Source organism: Anser brachyrhynchus (genome assembly GCF_964034855.1).
Source record: "Anser brachyrhynchus genome assembly, chromosome: 10".
Lineage (NCBI taxonomy): Eukaryota > Metazoa > Chordata > Aves > Anseriformes > Anatidae > Anser > Anser brachyrhynchus.
Window position 1 is genome coordinate 11,993,438 of NC_137705.1, and position 13,749 is coordinate 12,007,186.

The window sequence follows — 13,749 nt, forward strand, 5'->3', positions numbered from 1 at the left end:
TGATGTGATCAGTTCTTAGTTTCGGATTTGATCCTGCATGTCCATTTTTTTCAGAGATGTCTACGTATGTAGTGTGTATATGGGGTTGTTCTTGGGCATTCCTCAAACATTTTAAATTGAAATAGTGCATACAATTACGACATATGTAATATGTCAAGAGGAAAAGCAACGATGCAGTTTTGCAGTACTTAGGAATTATAATTCCAAAGTTTTGGATGATGTGAGCTGTGAGAGCTAGTAACTACAGCGGGGGAAAAACTGCAGATGAGGAGATGTGATTATCAAGGAGTAATTGTAAATATCTGGAATTTTTAAAACTACACTGGCAAAAAAAATATAGTGAATAAGGAACAAAATTGAACTAGTGGATGGGCCAGATAAGCTTTCTTTGGACTGGATCCAGTTGTCTCAAAGAATTTCTTGTGGCCTGCACATTTTGGATCATACATAATTTCAGCTTTAATTTAAAAAGAAAAGGTTCGTGCTTTCAAGGCTGAGGGAGTGACAGTTGCAGCCTTACAGCCCTAGCTCTACAGACGGACGTGCGAAATCTTCTATCTTGGAATGTTCGTTTTGAAGCCTGGTTGTGGTGCTTTGAAATGTCATCGGCCATTTCAATTAAGGTTGTCTTAGCAGGGCGTGGAACAGATGTGAAACCCGAAGGAGAGGAAGAGAGGTTTTGCAAGGGAAGAAGTCTAGCAAGAAGAGATGTGCATACATAGGAACAAAACGCAATAAAAGCTGGTTTTGGTGTGCCACAATACTGTATAAAGTGCTAAAAGGTTTTCTTTCATCTGTGAAATACCTCTACATGCCACTATTAACAGTTCCCTCTTTCATAGGCTTTGGTTTGCCCTCTTTGCTCTTACCAAACTTCTTTGACAATCTGCCCTCAGGTATTTCTGCGTGATGTCTATGAGGGGCCATCGTCTCTGTTACCTGTGCATGTTGCCGCCTCAGGGAGCCTATTTTTCAGGTCACTTCATGGTCCACATTTAGCTTCTTTTTGAAAGACCCATAATGGATTAAAATAACTTAGAAATTTGCATCTGTTTTCCTTCTCCTGACTGATGACTATTTCCTTATCACTGATATGTAGGCTTCCAGAGTAGATAGTTTCCTTTTTTTTTTTTCTTTTAAACTATTCTGACAGGGTGAACCTATGAAACAAATTAATAAAAGCAACAACAAAAGAAAATCCTTTTTTGTTCATAGTTAATGCTGAGTGTTTTGGTAAACACGACATTATCCAGGAGAATCCTGCTGTATGATCCCACTGTGCCTCGGTGGTATCGCACATCTCTGCGCCAAGTGCTTGTTTCCCCTCTGGGTCACAGCACGTTTCCTGTGCCCGGGTTTGTTACAGGCACTGGCCAGCGTTGTTTTCCACTACCAAGTATGCTTGTTTTGAAAAAAGAAAGTAATTTGCACAGGTATTCAGAAACAGCAAAATACTTCGGTGTTAGTTCTGACTTGTTTGGATCTTGAAGGTTTAAAAATCATGTCAGTAGGGCTGCTGCTGCAAAAATGGCTGTGTGTGTAAAACGTAGACGTATTTGTTCACCTGAAAACAGCTGAAAGGCTTAGGTAAGTAGAAAGCGTTTTTAAAAGATAATAGTTTGGAGTTCTATTATTTGAATACAGCTCCAGGCTGTTGTTGTCAGAATATACTAAGTGTGCTTTACAGTACGTATCAGGACTTTTTATACTCCAACCGAGGTTTTTTCAAGTTGGACAGCTCTCCTACAGGAAGTTAACAAATCCTTGCGAGGCAAAGAAGTCACAACTCCACGTCTATTGTAAATGCTTGTCGTATCAGAGGTGAGGGACCCTTTTCAGGAGTTAATCAAAAAGATCTATGCAAACAAGCAAAAGGATTTTTGTCCTCAGTTACAGAGCCTGACATTGTTCGGTGAACCTTCGTGATCTCATAGGCTACTGCGTGCTCTTGTGTGCCAGACCCCTCTTAATAAAAACGTGGGGCACTGGCTACGCAAATTCATAGCAGCTGTCACAGCTGGGCTGTGGTGAAGTTTGGTCAAGACCCTTTGAACTTTTTATTTCAAGCTAATCCCATTTAGTGTGATCAATATACAGACCTCCAGCTCCTAGGTCTGTTAATTAGGTGTCAAGTGTTGGGTTGGCTGGTGTCAGGCTGTAAAATACAAACACAGAAGAGGCGATCAGTAGGGAAGTGAAGTGTTTATTGTCTAAGAGCCATTGGTCCTGAAAAGTTGCCTTCCTAGTCTGAGATGTCTTTAGGGATCTTTAGAGTCTGTTGCTTTTCTCAGATAAATGGATAATTAAGCATTTTACCACAAATATAGTGGTGTTGGGTGTTATTTAGAAAAATAAATAAAAAATCCAGTTCTAATAATTGTGCAGTGAAAAGATCCAGTTCTAATAAAGTGGATGTTAGGATAGGAAAAATGAAAGGGGAGGCAAAGGACTTCTTTTTTTTGCCTGCTAATAAAAATACTTAATTGCTCTGGTAACTATTTGCTTTGAGTTGTTTAAGATGGGGGAGTCCTTTCTTCTTTTGCGTAGGTACATCTAAAATGAAGCTTCTCTCAAGACTTTACCAATACTTATTTTAACTCGTGCTTTGTGGCATTCAGGGAATAGACAGGATAACTTAGATCTTCATTTCCCCACCTCAAAGCGTCTTGGGAGTTTTTTGAACTCCCCCATCTTTTGCTCTCCTTCGTTCAGGGAAGGGTAAATATGTAGAATGATATTTCAGCTTTTGTACATTTTTGGGTTCCTTTATTTCTGTCTTCCAGTGACAGAAGGTACTGGGGAGTTGTGAGCAGTTTGTTTCATCTCCTTTGAAGAAAAACTTAAATTTATATTCCCAGATCAGACCTTACCTATAACTCATGCAACTCATCCTGTTAACTGTTTTAATATATAGCACCACTATTTCATTAAACAACATCCAGGAATAATTAGTTCAGCAACGATGCCTCGGAACAAAAGCCCTTGATTTCGTTTAACTTTATAAGTTGGTCTCTTTTGATCTGCAAGAACACATCTGGGGCCTTTAAGAAGGCAGAAAGAAAAATATTAAATGTTTAGTAAGGACATTGGTAAAGGTTTCAAAGCACAGTAACCCTTTGGTACCAGGATGTAGCTCAGAGGTTAAAAAGAAGGGTGAATTTCTTATTTCTAAAGATATCACGTGGAACCTCTACGTGGTAGATGCTGGCTTGGCTAGAAAATGACCAATATATTTTGGCTTTATTTCCAATGTTATAAGATAACCTCTTCATTCCTTTCCTCCCACTGCCGCCTTTTTACCCCTCCATTTTTCTGCCCTTCTGTCCTCTTTTTTTCCTTAACCGCATATGAGTGGATTCATCAGAACCACTACTGTAAACCTGACTTCTTACACCTTGTATCTGTGTGTTAGGATTCGGTTTTGCTATATCAAACTTTGCACTGTGCTACTTTGTTCCTTTAATACTTTAGTATTATTTGCTGAGATGGTAAGGATAAATCTGTTTGTTCTTTACTTGACTCAGCTGCTCAGATTTTGAAAATATACAATAGGGAGGATATAAATTTACTTGTCTAATTTTAATCACTGTTACTGACTGACTTGGAATAAAAATTGCTTTTCAGTCCAACTCTTTAAAATTTACCACCAAAAATTCCTACCTCAAGGAAAAACTATAAAGATTTTGTTTACCAATCATTTTTAATTTCATAAACTAAAAAGGATTATTTGCAAAAAACACTTGTATGAATAACAATTAATCCTTATTTCCTCTCATAGCAGAGGTAGCCTTTGTTTTGTTTGTAACTAGTACAAGGAATTCACTAGCAGTAGTACCATGTCATTTGATTTGTACTGATGTATGTGCTTGTGTTGCTTGTTGCTGCATTGCACTGGAGTGCTGTTGTGTTTACATTCCAAGTATTTCACAGAAAATGTACAAATCATCACAGTTAATGTTAACATTTGCCACAGCTAATGAAGCCTACTGGATCTCTTAGTAATTACTCATCACTTTTGTTACATTTTGTGTAGATCACATCTATTAATGAGCTTATATTAGCGGAGGGACAGGAGAATTTTATTCACGAGAAAGGACTTTGTTCTGTTTTTTCTCACTTGACCTGTCAAAATAGAAGTGAAAAGACCTGAAAATATTATTTTTCATTACAGGTTTTATTTTTAAATGCAGCTTTATGTTCACTCTGTGTTTATTTTCTTTAGTGAGCCTTTAACTCCAAGGTTATGACCTAATAATGACCTCCTCTTTCCACTCGCAATTGCTTTTGACCTACTCCATTAAGTAAAAAGAAATAACCTAACAGAAGGGTAACCAGATCACTGCTACCACACCAAGGAAACAGGCAGGCTTTGGGATGCTCTTCTTTAATCTCTCTATCCACAGAGCCTTCATTTTAATTTGCAAAATTGAACCCAGATCGAGAGCAGTAAAGCCTGAATACGGTAAATATTCATGCCTCAGTGATCTAGAGTGGCTCCATTACATTTCAGAGATTGGGAGAATTACCTTTTGGATTATGTATATTCATGGGCTGATTTTTATTTGAGATATAATATTACTCACATTGGGCTACATGTCGCACATTCTACCAAAACCAGCCTTCTCACAAAGCTCCAAATGTTCCTTACATGTAAAAGTTTTACTTGTTTAGCCTATAGTTTCCCCCTTTTATGCTTTTCAAAGACTGGTAGTAAACAAATTTCTTTTAAAGAAGAAGGGAAAAAATCCCAGTAGAAGTTCTTCTATAAAACCTTCAACCCTGTGTTTACTGTGATATATTCTTTTGCATGTGACTTTGAAGTCTTCAGATAAAAGTGTTATTATTGTTCTAAACCGAAATCTATTTGGAGGGGAAAAAAAAAGAATTCAGTTCATTTTGTTGGAAGAAAATTCCAGGCAGTCTTTCTTTAACCTATCATTTTGCGCTGGTTTTGAGTTCTTCTTGGATTTTTTTTTCTTTGAAAAATATTTATTGAAATATATTTTGATAAGTTGCAGAAATTTTAATTGGTATGTAAATTTTAAGCTTATTCCATGCCATAGTTTTACTGTGGCTCTGATGTTCTCTGTCTAGATACTTAATGGCTAAATTCATTAGCATTATGTATGCTTTTAAAATGCATACTTTGCTGTTTGAGTGACAGCACGAGCAGTACCCCTTGCACTTAAGGTTATTTGACATCGTAAGACTTCATTTTTGGATACAGGAAAACTTGGAGAGGTCTTATATCCTTTCATCTCAAAATGGCTATTAGGTGTCTGGCTTCTGCTACCTACAGCCCTGTGTGTTCAACGTGAATGGCTGTTAGGCTCTTTGGGCCCAAGGAATAAAAGGGGTCTGCCTTTCGTTCTTTCCTCTCTGGTGGAGTGAACAGGGTATGGCAACAGATTGACCCAGATCTACAGGAAGCAATACAGAGAGAGAATAAAGGCACCGTGGGTCTTGGCGCCCCAGAGCAGAGCGAGTACCGAGGTCAGGCTGCCTGTGATTTGCTGTTATCTCTGCAAAGTTGTGCAGGGCATCATCATTGCTTCATGAAACTTCTGGTGTTTCCCGTCTGAATCCCAGATAAAGGAGCAGATGTAAGGGATGAACTGAGAAGAACATAAAATTGCTGAGGAATTCTGCAAGGGCTGATCGTGCTTGACCAGCCTGATTTTTTTTTTCTGCGATGAAGTTTAGACATGGGAAGAAGCTTGACTTTAGGAGGGCTTTTGATAGGAAGCTGTGGAGCTATGGGTTGGGTTTGGGGGTTTTAGCTGAAGTGCTTGAGGTGATTGCGAGCTTTGCTCCCAATGAGTAAAATTGCAATGAAATGATTAAACACTCTGAAAAATCAGTGTTTCACTTTCAAAAAACAGACACTGAGGTATTTCTTGAAGTTGGATCTTACCAAATTATGCAGCCAAACTTCCTATCTGTGGCAGTGAGGAGTAATACCACGTTACATCACAAGGGTGACAAATTCACTGAACTTTACCAAATAACCAAAAATTCCAGAGAATTAATATACATGCACTGCGGTGTGGATTTGATGGTTTACAGTGAAGAACAAATTCCCCAGTTCAGTCAGAGGACAAGAAGTAGAAGATAGTTTTTTTGTTCAGTGAGGTTTGTTCAGCCTGTGCGTTGGATGGATCAGGCTCTGCTGAAAAAGTTTGAGATTATGTACTTAAAGATTACAGGAGAGTGCCTAGGCACAAAAGGTCACTTAACATTATGTGCCAAATCTTAATCTTAACACTTGCTAATTTTTGATTTGTGGTTGTATGCATGAATATAACATGCATGTAATTTAAATTAAAATTATAACATTAAAGCAGAGCAGCATGAGAGTAAGATCATTGACCTGCTTCTTTATTTACTGGGTGCATAGACATATTTTAGATGCTGTGAAAGGAATTAAGCTAAGGGGATTTTCATATCCTCTTTTATATTGCTTTATTCCAATGCTGCAGTGCAGGCTACTCGGGCTGTGGTGTTATTTTAACAGGAGGAGTAGATTAAATAAAATCTGATAGCATGTGTGTGGCATTACATAAGTACCAGAGTGGTCATATAGTGATGCACTTAAAAGCTTCAGTTAAAAATTTAGGTAAAGGAACCATTCTATGTGAAATATATTTTCTTCCACATGCTATATATTCCTTTTCTGTCTGGAAACTGAGTGAGGCTGTGGTCAAATAGCAGATCCTAGAAATGTTCAAGATATTTTAGAAACCTGTCACAGCATCTTGGTGACATAAGCAAACTTCTAATTATTTCTCTTCGAGGCTTTTCCTGTTTGTTGTTGGTCCTAGCTGCCCTTGGGATGTTGACTCAGAAGAGATGACTTTCCACACCTTAAGCATTGGGCAAAGTTTCTGTTGTGCAGTTTCTGTTCAATGATGTGTTGTTATTCCTATTTCATGCTTTTCTGAAGTCCTGGTTGAAGATTTGTGGAACTCCTGTTGTGAGATGTAGCATCATAGAATGGCTTAGGTTGGAAGGGACCTTAAAGACCATCTCGTTCCAACCCTCTGCTGTGGGCAGGGATGTCACCCACTAGATCAGGTTGACCAGGGCCTTGTCCAACGTGGTCCTGAACACCTCCAGGGATGGGGCAGCCACAGCTTCTATGGGCAACCTGTTCCAGGCTCAGAACGTTAAGATATTCCATATTGTAGCTTTTCAAATAAACGTTTTTGTGGTGGAGGGTATGGATGGAGTAGGGCAAGAGCCTTGACTCACGATTTCTGAATTCTCATTGTTGCTGTCTTGTACGTTCACAGCCTAGATGTCCTTTTGAAGTTTCTCGAGCAGAGTGGTTTGTCTTCACTAAAACACTGCTTACTCTTCTATAGGACTTTGCTTGTAAATGGTCTTCCTCATTTTATGTAGTAATGAATTTAGTATGCTTCATACTTATAATAATAAAACAATCTTTTTAAACCTAAGAACAATCCTATGTCTGAATTAGAGTTTTTCTTAGTTTCAGTACACGGGCTTAGACAGGGATTGGCTGAAAACAAAGTTCTGGTAGCCTTTAGGGCAGGTGGGCAGTGTTTTTGACAGTGCAGGGTGATGTCCTGTGACCACAAAGAGATGACCCTGGGAGCAGAAAGGTGAGTGTCTTATTCTTTAGTTGGAGTTGCAGTAGTGCAGTAGGGAGGAAGGCAGTCATTGCTTTCAAAAGCAGCAAATATAGGATGCATTGTGGTGGTGCAGCTGGGCTTTGGGTTCACTGGTTCTCTTCAGGTGCAAGCAGGCACTTCTAGTGGATGATATGAAGGTGTTGTCTCTTGTTTTTAGCACCTTATTCAGATGCAAGGTCTCTTTATACTTCTTGAGGTATTACTTTATTTTCTTCACTCTGATTTGAGGCAGGCTTACTCTTGGATTTCTGATTCTGAACCTCAGGACTGAATCTATTCATCATTTGAGTTCCTTTCCCCTCTCAGCCATAAGTTTAAAGATGCAGATCTTAGCAGTTAGACTCTTAGACGTGATCTTTATTTTAAACTGGTTGGAGTTGTCTGCTCTTGAAGTGGGGTCCGTTTTTGTAATACATGTGTAATACTCCTATAAATGCTGCATTTATAATCCAGTCTTTTTCTCTATTAGATTATCAATGCTAATTATTGTAACTTTGCACTTTCTCATCAGTATTATGTGGAAGTACGGTTGCTGTATCTTTCATATCAGAAAGATGCACTTGCAGCATTGGGAGAGGCAGCAGGATGGCTAGGTTCTTATCTAAAGAAGCTATGAGCAATGGCATATGGCTGATAACTTAATGGAACTTGGATAAATAAAGGAAAAGAAGCTCTGACATATCGGGGAAAAAAGTCATTAATGATCTTTTTCTGTATCCTGTTTTCTATTAGTCTGTACTAAACTGCTTTGAAAATCATGGTGAGCTTTTGCTTTGGTCTTCAAATAACAGGTTCTCTTATACTGAACACATTTGTTTATCTCAAAGGCTGAACCGTTTGGGTACTTTCGATTTCTGTTTTGCATGGTTTTTTTTTAGTATTCATTTCAAGACAAACTTTCTTCTCACCATTTTTACAGACCTTTACATAATGCTTTAGGAACATTATTGTGATTATACAAATTTAAAAACGACAACAACAAAACCAAACCAGTAAACTAAAACCTGTTGCACATGTAAGATTTCAACACTTGGTTCTTGATTTATATGATGATATCATCAATTCCTTCATTCCATTATTAGCAAGCAAAAGGAATGGATTTATTTGCAAAGTTGGTAGCATGTTTTACAATGGTATCCAAATTTTCCATGTTTACCTGCATGTAAAACGTCTGGCATTTTAAAGTTACTCTCAACATCGTTTACTTTCTTCTTGTTTCTAAATGCCTGACTCCCAGAAAGAGTAAAATAAGTCTCTATTGAGTGGATTGTTAGAATGGTCCTTGCTCTATTTTCGTAGATGAGGTGGTTGTTTTACAGAGAACATTTTGAGAATAGTAATTGAGTGCTTGAAATAAATGCAAAGAAAAGCTGAAGATATTGGTCAGAATTGATTTCAGTTATGAGTTCGTATTGCTCAGGCCAGAATGCTCCCAAGTAAGTATTTAACTTCAGTCTGTTGGTAGGTGGGTGCATTGAGTGATCTAGCCCTAACTCCCTACTTGCAGTTTCTCTTGCTGTAAAGCAAGAGAAAATGTGGAAGTTTAGGATTTTGTTATAACTTGTGGATGTACCTTACATAGAGAAACTAGATATGCGTAAGAGAAATAAATCTAATCCTCAGGGCCAGTTGCATCCTACTCAGTGTTTCCACGTTTGTATTTTAAATGCCAGACAAAACAAAGATGAATTTTGGTTGTATACTTCAGTGTCTTGAAAGAAAAAAAGTACTCTAAGCTATGGACGAATGTCTTTGTCAGTTGAATTCAGAGAGAAATCGAGTAAAATACTGTAGTGATGTTCGTGGTCTGCTCAGAAAACAGGAAGTTAGTGATTTAGAGCTACTTTGGCTCTTGTTATTTGATCCAGTGGGGGCTTATCAGCTCACTGATTCACTTTTCTGCTGGTCCTGTCTGACCTTTTGAAGATGCAATTCCAACTCAGCTCTTGTGTCATCTAATTCCCCTCTCCCCAGTCACCTAGGCATTGCATAGCATTGTTTTGCCTAGATTCTAATTCCTCCGTGCATTATACTCTTGGAACAGAGGTTATGGTCAGTTAAGATACTGTGCTGTATGGTCCTTTTACAGCAGATTCTAGTACTGAGAATGTGTAGGAAATAAAGGAAAGGAGTTGAATGTGTTCTTACAATTCTCTTTTCCTTCTGACCTCTGATGTGTCCATAGGAACTTCAGACACAAGAGCAGATACCATTGAATATAAGGGGAAGGACTGTTTGCATTTAACAACGAATATAGATGGGATGATTAAATAGTATACAAGGTACTAGATGTAGGTCATTACGAAGTGCTGATTTTCAGTAGGTTGAGTAATGCAGTACCTTTCCCTTTGCATGTCAGAGGACAGCCAGAGCTGTCTGAAAACCAGACCCAGCTACAAAGAAACGAGGTGGGGGTGAAAGTTCTGGGTGAGCCCAGCAACGGTGGGGAAGCTTGCTTCCCATGTTGAGGGCAGCACGGATAATCTGTTTGGGATGAGGCAGGAAAGCTTTGCTTTATGTTCTTCTGCAAATTCTCAGTGATTTTTAACTAGGATGCTGTTCTCTGAAAGAGATCCTGAAAGAAAATTACTCAGGATTCATGACTTTTTTTCTTAACTTGGGTTGAAGACTTGTGACAGGGCTGTCAGCAAATGTATGAAGGGGAACCATACTGTTAAGTCTCATACAACACTGGAAAATACTCCTGTGTTGGTAGTCCACTGCAAAGGTTCTTCTACATGTAGGAATTGCAGCAAATGTTTGTCATGGAAAATGTTATTCAATAAATATATCTTCCTTTGAATGTAGATCAACACTGCGAAATATCAAAGAAGGCAGCCCATATTTTGATACAAGCCAGCATCCTATGCCATAGTTGAGAAACGTGAATGTTATTGAAAAGGTTTAATCACGTGAAATGAATATTCTAGAAGTACTTATTAATTCTTTCTGATCATTATTTATAAGCTGCATGTCAAATACATCTATCCTAATCATTTGAGTTAATTTAGGGGGAATATTTTAACTAGCTATTTAAGTGTTAAAATGTTTCTAAAAAATACTATAAACCCAGAAGATTCATAATAAAAACCTTTGTGTCTGCATAGGTCACTTGTGCATGTTTCAGTTCCTTTAAGAGGTATAGAAGATGCTGTAGTTCTTGTTGGTTTATTGTTGACTCTGTGCATGGTTGTAGAAGACTTAATTATCACGTATTACATCATAGTCTTTCAAAATAATCTGATACTTTTCATATGGCAATTTCAATTCTGTAGTACTTGCTCCTTTCTGTGAAACATATTTACAAAAGCTTTTTTTAAACAAGCCCTTAACCATTATTTGTAGTATCACCAGTGCTGCAACTACTGCAGTGATTGAAACTGGAAAGGGAGAGGCACGTTACAGTGAAAGAAAGGTGAAAGGGTTTGATGCAAGCTCTGATACTTCCAGCCTTCAAAACTACAAGCTTGTAGGTGAACAGAACAGTAGAGGTGAAAACTATGAAATTGTTTCTTTCCTGCCCATCTAGAGAGGTAGTACTGTCTCAGGTGTTTTTCCAGAGGAATAATGAATATATATTTGAATATAAAAATGTTGAACTAAAATTCTAATAAATATTTAAAATGGCCTCTAAATTCTGTTTTGACATTAGTTAAGATCACACCAAAGTATTTTGGTCCAGGGTTTCTTCTTGTACATACACCTACCTCTTGATCTCTCCGTTCTCATAATGTCTTTTGGATACCTGGAGAATACACAGGCATCAATGTGATGCTTGATCTGAAAAGTGTTACAATAATTAGCTTGTCATAGTTCGGAAAAGGGCGGGTGTATCTTTTGATTGTGGTTAGCAGCTAGAGATGCAGGGAGCCCAAACAGTCTTTGTAGGAGCCATTGTTATCTGTATAATTACACTTTCAAGAAAAAATATAGAATTTTTGTTCTTTTCCAGAAGATGTGTATCTGCTATTTTTTTTTTCCTTTTTCAAAGGACCTTTCTGTATATTTCCCATGATTTTTGTCCTGGCTTATTTGGAGAGCTTTTATATTTCCGCTACTAAAGGTTTTTGTTCAGCTAAAAAAACTTTTCACCTAATTTATTTTGATCTAAGTTCCTACAATTTGTTCTCCTATGAGAACTCTCTGTCTTCTTTTCTACAGTCTTCTCTTAGTATTGCTTATGTTGGTGGTGTTGAGAAGACACACACAGATTTGTATGGGGTCAAGTATTACGCCCTTCAAATAGAGTTGGCAGGCTTTGTAGAAAAGGAAAAGGTGAATAAACACTTTATTTCCATTTACACATTGCATCCAAGATGCAGGAGAAAAAGCAGAGATTTTCAGTGCTATCCTGCAAGTAAATAATTCTGGGATTAATAAGGTTAACTTCTCTAGACTGCTCTGAGTAGTCTAACCTAAATGATGTGCTCTAAGTTGTGTGACATACTGAGAATGAACCCCAGATCTGCCGAGTCTGATCGTAATGCACTTGATTTGGGATTCTCTTCATCACTGCTTGTGCATTTTGAGTTCTTACTTCCAGGAATAGAAGATATGATAGGCAAGGATTAGAAGATGGGTTGCTAAAGTATATGCAGTGGTGGAGGATTAATTTGAGAATAGTTGCAGCTGAGTAAAACATAATAATGGCATGAATGCTGAAAATTGCACAGTAGCATTTGGCATGAACCTTTTCTTAGTACCAGTTCCACAGCTATCAAAAAGGGAAGACAGCAGAAAAGAAAATGATACAGAGAGTGGAGGTCTGCTACTGGTTTTGTTCTGTGCACATTCCACAGTATAATCCATTGTATGTTAATAAAAACATACTCAAGAAATGATCTCTAGAAAAGCGCTTTCCCATGGAGCATTTGGTTCTTGGATCTGAATTTTGAGGTTTCAGCCTTTCAAAAATGTTGTGTGTAAGTTTTCTGTACTGAGGACTCTTGTCCAAGTACTTAATATTTATTTAGGAGAGGTATTTTTTATTGCCAAAAATATCATTTCAGTATTAAAAACTTGGTATCTAATGTAAGGACTTCAGGCACAGTGGTCAACTCTCCAACGCCCATTAGTATGAATGCAACAGGTGGTAACATAAACATATTATCAGAAAAAACTTTTGGTTACACGCAAACCTGAAAAATCTTATTGAAAGATGGTTTACAGAACTGAAAGAAAAGCCAAAATGAAACCTTGTTAAACTAAATTGGCTTGGTCTGATCAAGCAGAGCCAAGACTGATCTTCAAAAGCTTATTTCACTCTTCTCTTCTGCTGAAGAACTCCTTCGAATAAGTACTAGAATGGCAACCTTATTAAATTTTAAAATGGACATATTTTAATAGATTTTAATTTGTGAACAATGCTCTACTTTTCATGTGATAATCATAACAGGTGGAACACCCAGATTTTAGTGGTGGTGATGCTAGCCTTATTTATAAGCATACAAATATTTGCAGTAAAAGACTTTGAAGATTTTTTTTTCTTTTGTAATATGTGGAATGGAATAGGCTATGCAATCTTAGTTTTTTGTATTATCAATTAATTTGATGTGATAGTTTACAAGATTGCATTGTGCTTGGTGTTGTGCAAATGCACTGTAAGGAAAGCAATTTTGTTCTGAGCACTTCACAGTTGATTTTAACCAAGTCAAAAAACTGAATGAAAAAATTAATGGAAGCGGGTAGAAAAGCAGCGAGGCAGGTGCATGGATGGATATTGTACTACTACATTTCTGCTGGTACAGGTGCTTGGGGGAGAGTACACTGAATAAGCTATTCCATGGTGTGGGTATATCTGATATCTGATTTGTAGACAGTAGCAAGTTATTGCAGTAGAGGTGGAGCAAATATCAACATAATTCTGGCCATTGTAATGCTACAGTTTTGTGAACAGAAATAGAACAAGGTAAGATGCAAATCTATGCTAACTTTAAATGATAGCATCATGTTCTTAGCCTCTTCACTTTCTGATTTCTGAATTGCGCACCCTTCTAGAACATCAGCCTCCTTAGAAGTGAGAAGGGTGTGACATGGCTTTATGCTTGTGATGTGCTTGTGTGCAATTAATTTTTTCCTTTCTTGCTCTTTCATT

At 37.7% G+C, this 13,749-nt stretch overlaps 1 protein-coding gene across 13 annotated transcripts in view; it reads left to right on the forward strand.

Annotated features, from left to right (window-relative positions):
• Positions 1-13,749, forward strand: part of EEFSEC (eukaryotic elongation factor, selenocysteine-tRNA specific) — a 163,969-nt gene that overhangs the window by 95,029 nt on the left and 55,191 nt on the right. The window lies entirely within an intron of this gene.